This window comes from Oxyura jamaicensis, chromosome 26 (assembly GCF_011077185.1).
Source record: "Oxyura jamaicensis isolate SHBP4307 breed ruddy duck chromosome 26, BPBGC_Ojam_1.0, whole genome shotgun sequence".
In the NCBI taxonomy this organism is placed as follows: Eukaryota; Metazoa; Chordata; class Aves; order Anseriformes; family Anatidae; genus Oxyura; species Oxyura jamaicensis.
In genome coordinates this window covers 3,244,887-3,257,680 of record NC_048918.1, presented here as the reverse complement: position 1 = coordinate 3,257,680, position 12,794 = coordinate 3,244,887, and the positions used below count along the sequence as shown (strand labels likewise).

Here is a 12,794-nt window from a genome sequence, read left to right as displayed (position 1 = left end):
GGGGGGGGGGGGTCCAGGATGAGCCCACCTGAGGATGAACGTGGTGGGAGCTGGGCGTCAAAACGTCCCCAGGCTCCACCTGCGGTGGAGGGAGAGCCACGAGGAGGGTACCCCGTGGTTTTGGGGTGAGCCGAAAAACGCCCTCGGAGCTCGTGCTGGTGAGGAGAGATCCCGGGAGCCCTTTTTTTTTGGTGTCAAACCTTGCGGATTTTGCTCCTTTTTACGTAGCGCCGCTTCCGAGGAGACGCTCTCTGGAGCCTGCGCTGCTCCTTCCCAGCCCGAACTCTGACCGCTCTCCAAGTAGCGACTCTCGTGCCGAGACGTGGCAAAAAAAAATAGGTTTGGGATTAAAAAGGGGTGACGGGGAGGTAAGGCTGGGCGCAGAGAGGGGGGAGGGAGGGACGGGGGCTGGTGGCGGCCGCGAGCCCCGAGGTGCTCCTGGAGCGGAAAGCAGCCACGGGGGCTGGAGGGGATGAGCACGGGTGGAGGAATGGGGCTGGGTGGAGGAAATCCCAAGTGCGAAAGTGGCCCCGCGTGGAGGAAATTTACCCTGGGGTGGGATGAGTGCGGCCAGAGAGCTGGAATTGCCCCCGTGCGCAGGCAGCAGCGCGGTGCTGGTGTTCTGGGTTCCTGCCGCTGGGCCTTTGCCTAGCCAAACCTGGGGGTGCTGCTCCTGAAGAGTTGATAAATATATTGGTGTAATTCCTTTTTTTTTTTTAAAAAAAAAAGGGGGTTAACAAAAGCATTTGATGATGTTTTTAATTGCTTTGAAAACAGGAGAGGTGCAAATATTGGAAAGTTACGCGCCGAACGTGAGTGGTGCTCGCTATTTCTGAGCCAGGCGTGCTTTCAAACACGGCGCTGCACGCCGTAAATGCTCGTTTATTCTCCCCCGAATCATTTTTCCTATTAATACGAGCGAGTTCAAGTGAGGAGGGTGTTTGGAAATTGGCAGCTTTTCAGGTCTGGAATAGTCCGCGGTCTTGCGCAAGTTGTATTTGTTACAAAGAATTTAGTTGGGTTTTTGTTTTGGTTTATTCAGGAACAATGCTCAGCAAGAGTCACACACGCAGGGCTTTATAGGGAATTAACGAGCAAGTTAAAGTCAGGGATGAATTTAGCTGTCGTGTGTCCAGAGATTGTTGCTCAAGAAGCTGCGGCCGCAGCTCTTGCGGAGGTTCGGATTACGCGGGGGGCAAAACCCTGCGGTTGACGGGACGTGCTGGAGGCCTGGAGGAATGGAGAAGCAGCGAAGAAGCCTCGTGTGCTGCGGCTTGCAACATGCACCAACGCCTGGGCTGATCGTGGTCTGCCCCGGTGAGCTCCGAGCGAGAGCAGCCTTCGCAGAGCGTCTGCCTTCTGGGTGCCGCGGCATTCGTTGTAGGAGGGATGCCGGGGGGGGAGGAAGGCACGCCGAGCTTGGTGCGTCGCCTTTCTGCGTCTGGATGTGAAGTCCTGAGCGCAGGTTGTTGCCGCAGGGGATTCCTTGCAGCTCCTCATAGCTTTCGTTGGGTGCTTGCTCGCGGTTCTCTGCTCCACGGCAGACGTTCCGGTTTGTTTTCCCCGGCGCTAAATTCGCTCACTGGGTAACAGTTTCCTTCAAATCATTGCTGTGTGGTTCTCAGCACCTAAGAGTGAGCCACAAGAAGCGCTTTCCCCAGTGATGAAAGCAGTATAAATTAAGGAATACGTATTTAAAGACCTTATTTTAACTTTTTTTTCCCTCGTTAGCTATTGCTTGACTGAAGTTTCTTAGGACTTCTGCTAGGGCTCACAAAGCGAAACTGAGCTCTGTCCTCGGCCAGCAGAAGCTGGTAGCTGCTAGGTTTAGACTAGCCAGGAAATGGAAACGCTTCAAAATTCAGCTTCTCTCTTACAAGGTACGTGTGAATTCTTGCACACCCGTTTTTGATTTGCGGAAGTGTGAAAGGGTTTCTGAAGCTGACCTCAGCTCTGAGTCAAAACAGAACTAAGGTTTTTGTCTTAAAGCCGTTAGAAACGAACGGGGAGACACGAAGCTCGGTTGCTTGAAAACCTTGCCTGTAACTTCATACAATAATTCAGAGCGAGTGGGAGAAAGGGAAGATTTATTAGCTCTGCAGCAACAGCTCGCTTTGAGCCGTGTTGTCTTGCGTGCTGTGAAAGATTGTCCACCTGATGCTTCAACGGCGAGAGTAAATTCGGTGCAAGAATCCTCTCTAGTGGCGGAGGCACAAAGTGCAAAACTTCTACTGCAACAACCTTTGCGGTTTTCGTCTTGAATATTTCATCAAGGCTTTTGGTTTTTTGTTTTGTTTTTTTTTTTTTTCCCCTGTGGGGAGTGAAACCTTCGGAGATGTTCTCGGCTCAGCAGCCTGTTGTTAATTGCTCTGTGTATAAACACTTCACCTTCCCTAAACTCTTAACCGCAGTGAAGGGGCTGCTAGCTTTCGGCACGCTGTACGGAAAGAAGCCCCCGCTGCTCCCCGCAATGCGAGGGACTGGAAGACCATCCTCGCCGGTGTGAAGCCCGTAACGAATTACTGCTCTGCAGCGCGTGAGCTGCAGTAAGCAAAACTCAACACATTATTTACCAGAAACCAATACGTTCGTAAAATCTGATTTCTAGATGAGAACATCCTGGTTGCTTGCTTGTATTTTTGTGTGCTAACGCTCTTCACTTTTCTTTTTGTTAGAGTTAAGAGCAAAGGTGGCTCGGGCGAGGCCGTTGAGTCGTACGTAGCTTGCAAGCCGCTGAATTACAGCCCCGGCACGCGGGATTCGTCCTGCGGTGAGCTTCAGAGCTCCACCTTAACGAGGGAGTGAGGGGAGAGAGAGCACACAAAAACAGGTGTGGTGACTCTGTCCTTTGCCAGCATCATAGGGAGGTAATTCCTCGAGCTGCTCAGCGTATTTGCAGTAATTTATATCGCAGAACATCGAGCAAAATGCAAATCGGAATGCTCTGTTACCCGACTTTGGGCTGGTTTTGCAGGGTATCCCCCCGGCTTCTTGCTCCAGTGTTAAGAAGTGATTTCGTACCTTGAGTGGGCTTCAGACAGGTAGAAACAAAGTAAACTTGGCTGCTTTGTGCTAAGTGTTAATTAGCTTTCTGTTGCGTGATGGTAATGAGCCTACATTAACTGTTACACCTCCAACACGGCGCAAAGATCGGGATGAAATCTCCGAGAAAACGGCAAACTCGTTGGGGCATAGCTTGAGAGTAACAGAGATTGTAAAGGAGGCTCGCTAGCTCCCCTGATTGGGTAGTTATAGTGTAATTCACTGAGAATTCCGTCCTTTAAGAACTTTACTGAGAAAGCAGGAGAAAATACAGCGATTTGGAAGACAGCAGCTCTTTCCTCCCCCCGCTGCATACGAACGCCTGCTCTCTCTTTCTTGTCTTGCCGCTTTGGCTGGGTAATTCAGCCGCGTTTTCAAATGAAGAAGAAAATTGAAATACGTGGATCTGACAGCCCAAAGGTACTAGGAGTGCATTTGAAATGTATCTTTTGTAACATGTCATTCGTGAGTGATGTACTCTTAAAAAAAATACCTGACTAAGGGGATTTTTTTCCCCGTTTTGTACCTTTCTTAACCGAAGTGCAGAAGGGTGCTTTAGCCAAAGGCAAAAAGCACATCTTCAGACACAGGAATCCCTGCAGCAGACTGGGGTTACTAAATAACACGCTCCAGCTCGGCCTTTAAAAGGAAGTTTGATCTATTCCGGTATACCTCAGCGTGCAGTATATATATCACAAGAACTTTTACGCTCAACCCCTACCCAAGCGTACTGAAAAAATAAAACTTTTTCTTTTTTTTCCCCTCCGGGTGAACCCAGCGGCCGTTTTGAAAGCCCCAATGTAATGGAGAAAAGCTTTAGTGCATTTATGTGCTTTTCAGGCTTTTCAGTCAAACCATGGAAGATCAAGTCAAGAGTTATGGGCCACAGCTGTGCTCTTCCATTGAGACCTTCTATAGGACATCAGCTGAGCTGATTAAGAAATGGTGACCACAGCTACGTTCCCTTATTCACGCTGAAAGGCAAATCCGTCCACTTGATTGAGAAGCATTGCCTTGCAACCATATTTTCCCATTCGCTTTCAGTGGGCGGCTTAGATTCGATTAAGAAATACTGTCCTATAATTACATTCGGTCTCTCTCTCATGCTATGAAAAGCCTCTGAAGACAATTCAGGGTTTTGAACTTTAAATAAAAATGGTACGGAAGAGGGATCTTTGCAGCCTGTCTAGGTGGATATGCAGATGAAGCGATAAGGAGCTTTTAGCTAGAAATACTGAAAGAGTGTCTTAAGAAGGGCAGTCGGTGCTGGCTTGTGTTTCTGTACTGCTCCTGCTTTGTTCCCCAGTTTGCTGGAAGGGATCAGTGGCTCTAAGCTTGATTCCGTTCCAATAAGATCATGACAAATGCGCTTTCCTTTTATTCAAATAGCAGAACCGTATTTTATATTAAATCCTTGCATTCTTTTGGTGTGATGGGGCCAGGCTTGTCTCCTGCCTGGTGCTGAATCTAACTTTACCAACTCGTTTTAGGTAGTTTAGAATTTCATGTTACGCTGTATGTTCGATGTGTTCCAGCTGAATAACAAGCGCCCTGCGTATTAAGAAAATTATATAGATTTGTGGCTGACTTCTAGCTCGAGCATTATCTGCATAAATATTGAACTGCAGTCTATCAGAACAAATAATTTTTTCATACATCGCACTTCAGCAAAAGCAATTTGTCATGAACGCCTTTCTCCCCTCTGCGTGCAGATCCGTATAACTCAGTCAAATGAGGAGCTAATGGCTTTTTTGACTAATTAGGATTTGCGTTTTTCTTCGCTGTGTTTTTTTTTTTTCTTATAGTTGGTGGGTGGAGGGAGAGGGCCACGAATTGTCTGAGACAGGCTGCAGCTCTATGTTTCTGTGTCCATAGATATGTTGCTAGAGCAGGGCGGCACTGTCTGCCTTTGGGTGCTGAGGGTTGCGGTTTTGGGGTCTTTTTTCCTCCTCTCGGTAACGATCAGTGACAAATGATGCGTCCTAACTCCCAGATCGCGGCTGCTTTAGCATGAGCCAGGCGGGTGCTTAATGATGAATTAACCAAAACTTGGCTTGTCTGCTAGTTAAAAAGAAAACCCCGTCATCTGTCGGGGAGGTCGATCAGTGGCTGGCTGTTGGGGCAGGGAACCCAAGGTGATCTGTTGGCTGTAGCTCATCGGGGTGCAACGAGACCGTGTAATTATGGCATCACGCTCTTGGAGGAGCGGTGCCTCCAGCTTTTTCACCCCGTGACCTTCTGTAGTAGTTACAAGGTTGATTTCTTGTTGGTTCTTAGGAGAAACTCTTTCTCTCCTCCCTATCCCATCCAAATCTCCCGTCCTGGAAATGTAGAAGGCAAAAGCGTTGAGTTAAGGCAGCTCGTTGAACCGAGCTGGCTCCCGTTCTAATTAAACGAAGGGACTGATGGCTACATATCTCCACCCTGTGCCAGGAAACAAAAGTACGGGGGGACTGCTCTTCACTTTCCTTACAAATACTGCTGGAGGGGATGTCAGGAGGATGAGGAAGCTGAAAGCAAGACCCTGTTTCGATACCGACCAAGTCCTTTCTTCTGCCCTGTGTTGTTGGTGTGTAGTGAAACTGTTTGCTGGCGGCGTGGAAATCTGAGGCATCACATTTGGAGTATTTCACGTGAAAATAAGCCGTGTTTAAATACGTGCTTGATGTCTTCGGTAGAGAGGAGTCATTAGCTTGTTGCTGTATGCGAGTGCCTCGCTTCCAGTCTCCGTAGAATTGGCCGTGTCTTCTGCAGCTAGAGGAATAAACGTGCAGGGAACAAAAGCATCGTGCTGAGTACAAAGGAGCAGGTTGGTCTGGGTAGCTCTTTTTCCCCGAGGAGAACAAAGTTTTTTTTTTCTGCGCTCAGAAAACACACAAACGTGGAAAATCTGTTTTAATTTTCGGGACAAGTATTCTAGACTTACAACAGCATTAATTATTCTGGAGAAAAAAAAAAAAAACAAAACATGTAGAACTCTGCTGTTCTTTTAGAAGAAAAAGTACAAAAGAAATAGTCAAATCAGCTGTTTATTCACTGGAGTTGTGAGAAAGAGCCCTTAGCTCGGCTTTAATGATGTTTAATCATTCTTTCAAAAATACAAAAGAGGTACTACAAGCTGTTCAGCTAAGCTTTAAAGAACTAATAGCTATAACTCAGATTCAAAAGTGATTTAGTTCCAGAGGTAAGTCCGTAATCCTACCAGCCACGAGTTAATCTGTCATCAGACTAAGACTGGAAGCAAATCTATTTAACTAAGAATAGTTAATTCACCTGAGCGGCGATGAGGATCCTTCTCACAAACGTGACTTTATTTTGAGAAAATGGAATATTGGTGACAGAGGATGAAATTAGCGGTTTTCGAAGATGGGCTGAAAAATTCTGTTTCAATTTCCCTGAACTTTTCAGGGTGATTTGGTAGCGTGGCTCCCTGACCTGTCAGTTTGGATGCTAGAAATGAATGAATCCCCAAATAAGAACAGTGATTTCCTTGTAAAATTGGAAGGTTTTAGGAAAGCTTTTTGAGACGTAGTGACATCAGAACGTAGCTCACCTCTCCCGCTTTCCTTTTCCCCTTGTCTTTTTGTTGTTTCATCTCTGGACAAATTGATGGGACGAACCCTGACCTTCTAGTACGATAATTTATTAAAATAACAGATGCTGTAGAATTGGGCCTTGGTTGATCTTCAGTTCTTAGAGAAGCTTATCTGATATTTTGCAAATCAGGTTCCCGTTTCCTACCTTGTTCTGCTAGGTCGGCGTGGGGAGGACAATGGCATTACCCCTCAGACCCTGCCTGTGACTTACAGAAAAGGATTTCGGCCAGAACAAGATTCATAACAAGCAAATTGGGAATAATTCCTTAAGGGGGGGGGAAGTGAAATGTTTCCGTACGTACCAGAGAAGAGAGGCTCAAAACTCGTGTGCCTGCTGGCGGGCTGGGTGCATGGAAAAATGAGACAAAAACCATTTCTTTCTTGGTTTCGTTGGTGCCTCTCCTAGGAAGGGGCGCGCTGCCTGTGTGGATTTTTCCAGGCGCAGAACAGGCACGGCGGCTGGGCAGAGGCCGTGTAAATCTCCCCGATTCTTTGTTGACACGAAAACGGAGGAGACCTTGGGTCGAGCCCAGCAGTCAGCGAGGCCAGGTCAGGTCGGCAGCTTCTGGAAGCGAGGGGCAGCAGCACCTCCCCTGTCCGCCTGCGGGCACCCTGCAAATGGGTGCTGGTGCTCATTGAGCAGCCCGGCCTGATTTTATTGCTGAGGCAAATGAAAACCGAGCGCAAGTCGTTGCCTTTGGATCAATCGGTCACTGTGATTTACTCCGCTTACCGGTTAACGGCATTCCTTAAAATCCATCAAACATTTTCTAGCTGCTGTTCCATTTCGCTCGCTGAGGATTTTCCAAGACTTGAGAGTAGTTTGGCGAGTGAGGGGAGAGGAAATGATGGAGAGAGGTGTCGAAACCCTTCGTTATTTTTGCCTTGTTTTAACCTCCGTTCCTCAGACGCATCGAAGACACCTTTTGGGCTTAAAGCACAGCGAAATGCGACCGCGGGCTGCCGTACTTATATTTAATACTATTTGCCTATTCATTATGGCTGGGGAGATAATAAGCCCCAGCCTGCCGGGGTTGTCTTGTTCTTTATTGCTTCAGTAGATGGCACTGACATGTTCGTTTGACTGATTGCTTTATGTGTTGTATCAGCTGCGATGTTGTTTTAGATTAGTTAATAGTCTGCCGAAGATTTTGCCAAGATGAATATGAATTGAAATGGGGGAGGAAGAGCAGCGGAGGACTACCCATAACTTACCAAGTATTCACTCCCTGGTATAATCCGTCTTTGTGTCTATCACAAAGAGATTCTCGAAGAGACTGTTAGCCTGCTTCTGAATACGAGGGCTGTTAAATTGATCTCCGCTGCAGCCATCGGTTTTGTGTGCGAGCAGTGCCAGGAGGATTCTCTGACGTGCTGGAGCTATAAAACTTCGGCTCGTACCTGTGAGGTGGAAGGGTTTGGGCTTGGTTTGGTTGGTTAAAAATCCGTGTGTTTTGCTACGACAGCAGGAAGCAATTACCAGTTTTTGCAAAAGATCGGGGGGATGGAGCAAGATACTACAGGTCAAAATGTAAGCTCCGACCTTGCTAAAGAAGCTCTTTGCAGGCAGTGGGAAACCGCGTTTAATTTTGTTGGTGTTGTTGTGAAGGTGGCTAGGAATCGTGTGGAATTCTCGCTCGAAAAGGTCGAGGGTGGTTTTGAAGTATTTTTAATATACGATGCCTGAACTATTGCCGTCAGCCTCAACTCTGAATGCTTTGTTAATGTGGGAATTGGTGATAAATGTGATATGTACTGAATACGAAAATCAGTGTTTAAAGATTGCGGTCAGAAGAAATGGTGCTTTCTGCATTCTGGCAAAAAGCAGCTTTTTGGCTGCATCACAGCAGGCCGTGATTAAAAGGAATGATAAGGTAGGGCAAGTGGGGACACGGGAGAATGGCTGTTTATCTCCTCTATTCCTGCTTTGTTAGGCCACGTTGAAATCTAACGTGGCTCGTTTTGTTTAACTCGTGCCTTGTTAATTATTCTTAATCTGCCTCGTTCACTTGTGCACAGGTCCTGACCCGTGAATACGTAAGCACGTACTGCAGCCATCTGAGCAGCCTCGCTAAACTTGAATGCTTGCCGAATTGGTCAGTGGTAAGTCTGAAAGGAAACAAAAAAGGCATCGCTTTGGGTATGAATCCTGACACTTTGGGGCTGGCGGGGAATACAAACCGGAGCCTGAATTTCCGAATAGTGAAAATGGGTGTAGCTCTGTTCACTTGGCTTCAGCAGCGCTGATTTTTACGTCCATTACAGCTCTGTTATTGTCTGCTCTGCCAGAGAGAGAGGTTTTTTTCGTGAGTGATGTTCAGGGGCAAACATGTACCAAACTTTAAAACGCTGTGGCATGCCACTCTGATGTTGTCACAATTATGGAAATAGAATTCATTGTGAATTCATGGATTCTATAAAGCTGCTTGCTTGACTCATAAAGTGAAATTATTATTTTATATTGGGCAGTTAGCATCTACTTGCAGACTGTTCTAATGCAAACCATTTCTTCATGTTTTATTCTGATAATTCAAACTGTATGTGCTTGCTGTAATTGCTTCAGGCTTATACAGATGTAACTACCAGTGGAAGGACTGCACTGACTCTTTCCCTTTTGGACTGTTTCACTGGGACTAAAGGAAATATCGTGAATTGTTTTAATGCCTCGTTTATACAGTGTATCTGTATCGTGTTTCCCGGCTTATTAACACTTCAAAAAGCCAAACCAAAAATAAAACCTCAGAAGCCTGTGGAAAGAAAGGGGAGGGGAGATTTTATGTATTGCAATAAATGAAGAAACATTAACTTCCAGAACACCATGAACGAAGAAGTATATAGCATTTTAATAATGCTTTTTAACATCCGCAGCCCTTCTGTAGCAAGTTCCCATAGTTTCAGAGAGCTGTAGGACGCGGATCCTTTTTTCCTGTTTGTTTTAAGGTGACCCCAAGGAATAAATAACCATCTTAAATGTAAGTTCAAAAGGTGATCTTACCATTCCTTTTATTCATCTCTCCTACTTGGACAAGAAACGGTGTGGCTTTGCCTTAATAAGAATATTCATTTTTCATCTTTTTAATATTTCCACTTAAATATTCGTCTCAAAAATATTTTAATTTTTAAAAACTTTCAGTCGTAAACTTGTACGGCTGGGGAATTTGAAAAGCCGTGCAAATTGGCGAGCTTCTAAGGAAGGCTGTATTAAAACGCCCTGGGAGCTGAAGAAACTCGCCTTGCCTTCGCCCTTTTGTGATTATTTTCAAGCCATCAACTGCCAGATCTATTCCTAGTGGATGTGGAACTGCCTCTAGTTTAAGAGAATCTTCATCAGGAAGGAATGTAGATAGAAGACACGTGGACGTTTGAAACTATTGGTTGTTCTGTGAAATGTGCATGATTGGTCTTTGAGGACACAGGCAGCGTGTGTTCTTCTGGCTTAGCTGAGAATTTCTTCTAGCCAAAGACAGGTTTGGCGTTTCTGTAACATCCCGGAGTTTGTCAGCACGCCTTTCTGGTAAGGGAAGCTTGTATCTGCAGAAATGCTGGTTGGGCTGGTATGTCCAAAGCAGCTCACCAAGCGCAGTAAAAAACACATATAGAATATAAAAACATATATAAAATATAGGAAGAGATGTAGATAGCAAAAAAGGCAGGGTGAGGTCCTTGTAGCTACTCCAGGCATTGCCTTGCTGTAGGAGCAGGGGCTGGGGAGCGTTGTACTTTCTGTTCAGGCTTGATCAGCGGAGGCATGTTACCAGAAAAGTTCAGTTTATACGAGGCTGTAGGTTTAAGAATGCCAGTCGTGTTTAAAACAGTCTGTGGGACATGAAAACTTTGCCTGGAGCACACAAAACTCCAGCGTTTTAGGAAAAAGAGAATGTTTTCCCATCGCTGCTCCTTTCCCGGGGAGGCTCTGAGCACTGGATTGAGCGCAGCTCTAACAGTTTCTGTGACACTTGGTGGTTAGATTGTGCCTGTAAATGTTACGTTTTCTGCAGCCGTGGTCTGTTGGTGAGCTGAATTTGGGGTAAATGGGTAGAGAACGGGTGGGTTCTGCTGTTGCCTAGTGTCGGGTGGGTTTTATATCCAGGGTGCTGTGGGACTGGGGTCTCAGTGCCTCTGGTTTGGTAGCTTTGGGCCGCTTACATCCACCAGCTGATGGAAACGTGAGCCAATTGGTGTCATCTTTGCCGGTTATCCCCTTAAAACTACGTGAACTTTCTAGGGCGGATGACCAGTTCTCGCAGCTGGGCCGGCAATAGGGACAAACTGGGGCCCCTTGAGCCTTGTTCTTTTTGTTGTGGAGTAAGAACTGTTAGAAGATAACTGCGTGGCTCGCTGTGGTGTGTGTGCTCTTCCTTGTACTCAAAAATCAGGTGTGGGCCAGCATCCACCAGCCTGAGCTTCCCCAAGGTGCTTCAGAGAACCGCGTCCTGCAGAAATCGCATTCATTCCCACCAAAGATTTCCCCAGTCCCCATGCTTTTGAGTATTTTTTTTTTCTTTTTGCAATGATTTGAAGATTTCTTTGGAAACTGATTCCCCAGATTCTGGGTGTGAGCCTGCAGCCAAGCGTGAACTCTCAGAAGCAGTTTAACATTGACATAATTAACTTAAAGGAGTGAATAGAACTTGCCGTGGAATTTGGCAGTAAAGTCACGTTTTAGTCGAGCTCCCTTGTGGTTACGGCTTTGACCTGGAGCAGGGTGCTGCGCTTGGTGCCGTGTGTTGGGCACGCGGCGTCTTGTGCACGAAATCCTCCGGGGCTGTGGTGACATGTGAGGGACGCTGGCCACCTGCCAGACAGGGATGTGAGATCTTCCAGAACCCCATAAACCTGGGGTTTGGACGGAGGAGTTCACTTCCAGGGCTGTGGGAGGTTGCTGAACTGCTGCCCTTGCAGCTGATGGCCCACAGAAATAAAATCCATGGGGTTCGGGGCGAGCGCCCATCCTGCTCATGGTGATCACAGCCAGGACAGGAGGGAGGTGAGGCCGGTGACTGCTTTTGCTGTCACAGCTGAAGGCTCCTGTCACAGCTAGTCAGAGCCCTTATTTGTCTGCGTGGCTCTTAAGTTGTGGTTTATTCATGTATTCACAGTAGCTATTTAATTCATTGCTTTGCTTGCCTTTTCAAAGAAACCCCGGATACCTAATCGTCTGTAAATTTTCCGAGCGTTACTTCTTTTTTTTTTGTCAGTTGGGTTAATTTGCCTGTAACTAACTTGATAGTGTGTCATCGTGGATAGAGAGAAGCCAGCCACTGTAGGATATAAAGCTGACAATTTTTAATAAAACATGCCTTCAGTATAATTGAAAAAAAAATCTCTGGGGCTGCTGTTAATCTTTGGAGGCGCAATCTGAAAGCCTGCAACCAGCAGGGCTTGGACTGGAGGAGTAAAGGGAGAAACCCAAACCCGTTCTTGCTCTGCCAAGCGGATGGCTCTTGGGAGAAGAAGCAGAGGGAGAGTTTGTGGAGTGTTTTCTGCTGTGCTGCCCGAGCTAGTGGCTGTGGACCGTGCCCGACTTTGTAAGGACAGACAACACCTGCCCAGGTGATGTGGTTGTGGTGCTCGCTCCTTGTTCAAGCTCTTCCTTTTCTCTAAAGGAATACCAATTGCACAGTGTTTCAGTTTGCAAGGTGCCATTTCTTGGCTCCCACAGGCTTTGGGAGCCGAGCACAGGGTAGGAGTTCTGCTGTGAGCACGTGGAAGGCTTTTGCTGGAGGAGGAACGTGGCTGTCTTCAGCAGGGAGCTTTTTTCACCATCTTCCGAGCAGCTCAGATTACATGTTTTCATTAGACATCTGGTTGAATAATTGGTTCCTCACAAATGGGTAGGTTAAAATAATCAGAGGAATAAAGTTTTCGAGTAATTGTATGCAATTTTTAGCTATATATTCTCTCTGATATCTCCTTAATTTGCATTTTTGAGTATTTGCAGCAGGCTAGAAGTTCCACTCTGAAGTTGTTTGGAGAAAATTGTTTGGGGGCAGGGGTGCCTGGAAGGTTCTTGGTTTTTGCATCAAAGATTTTTATACCTCTGTGATGAAATGCAGCGTATTTGTGTAGGATACCTAGTTCTGATGGAAACCAAGAATATCTCCGAATGCTTTTCCTGCAGTGTTTTAAAACAAAATGAGAATCACAAAAAAGGCA

At 46.4% G+C, this 12,794-nt stretch overlaps 1 protein-coding gene across 6 annotated transcripts in view; it reads left to right on the top strand.

Annotated features, from left to right (window-relative positions):
- Positions 1-3,413: 3,413 nt before the first annotated feature.
- USP49 (ubiquitin specific peptidase 49) overlaps positions 3,414-12,794 on the top strand; it is a 29,551-nt gene continuing 20,170 nt past the window's right edge. For 3 of the 6 annotated variants that reach the window (XM_035346968.1, XM_035346967.1, XM_035346971.1), the window contains exons 1-2: positions 5,308-5,851; positions 8,658-8,741. The gene's annotated coding sequence lies outside the window, so the exon portion shown is untranslated. Of the gene's footprint in view, positions 4,201-5,306; positions 5,852-8,657; positions 8,742-12,794 lie in introns of those variants that run through there. The other 3 variants (XM_035346970.1, XM_035346969.1, XM_035346972.1) reach the window with 2 other exon arrangements.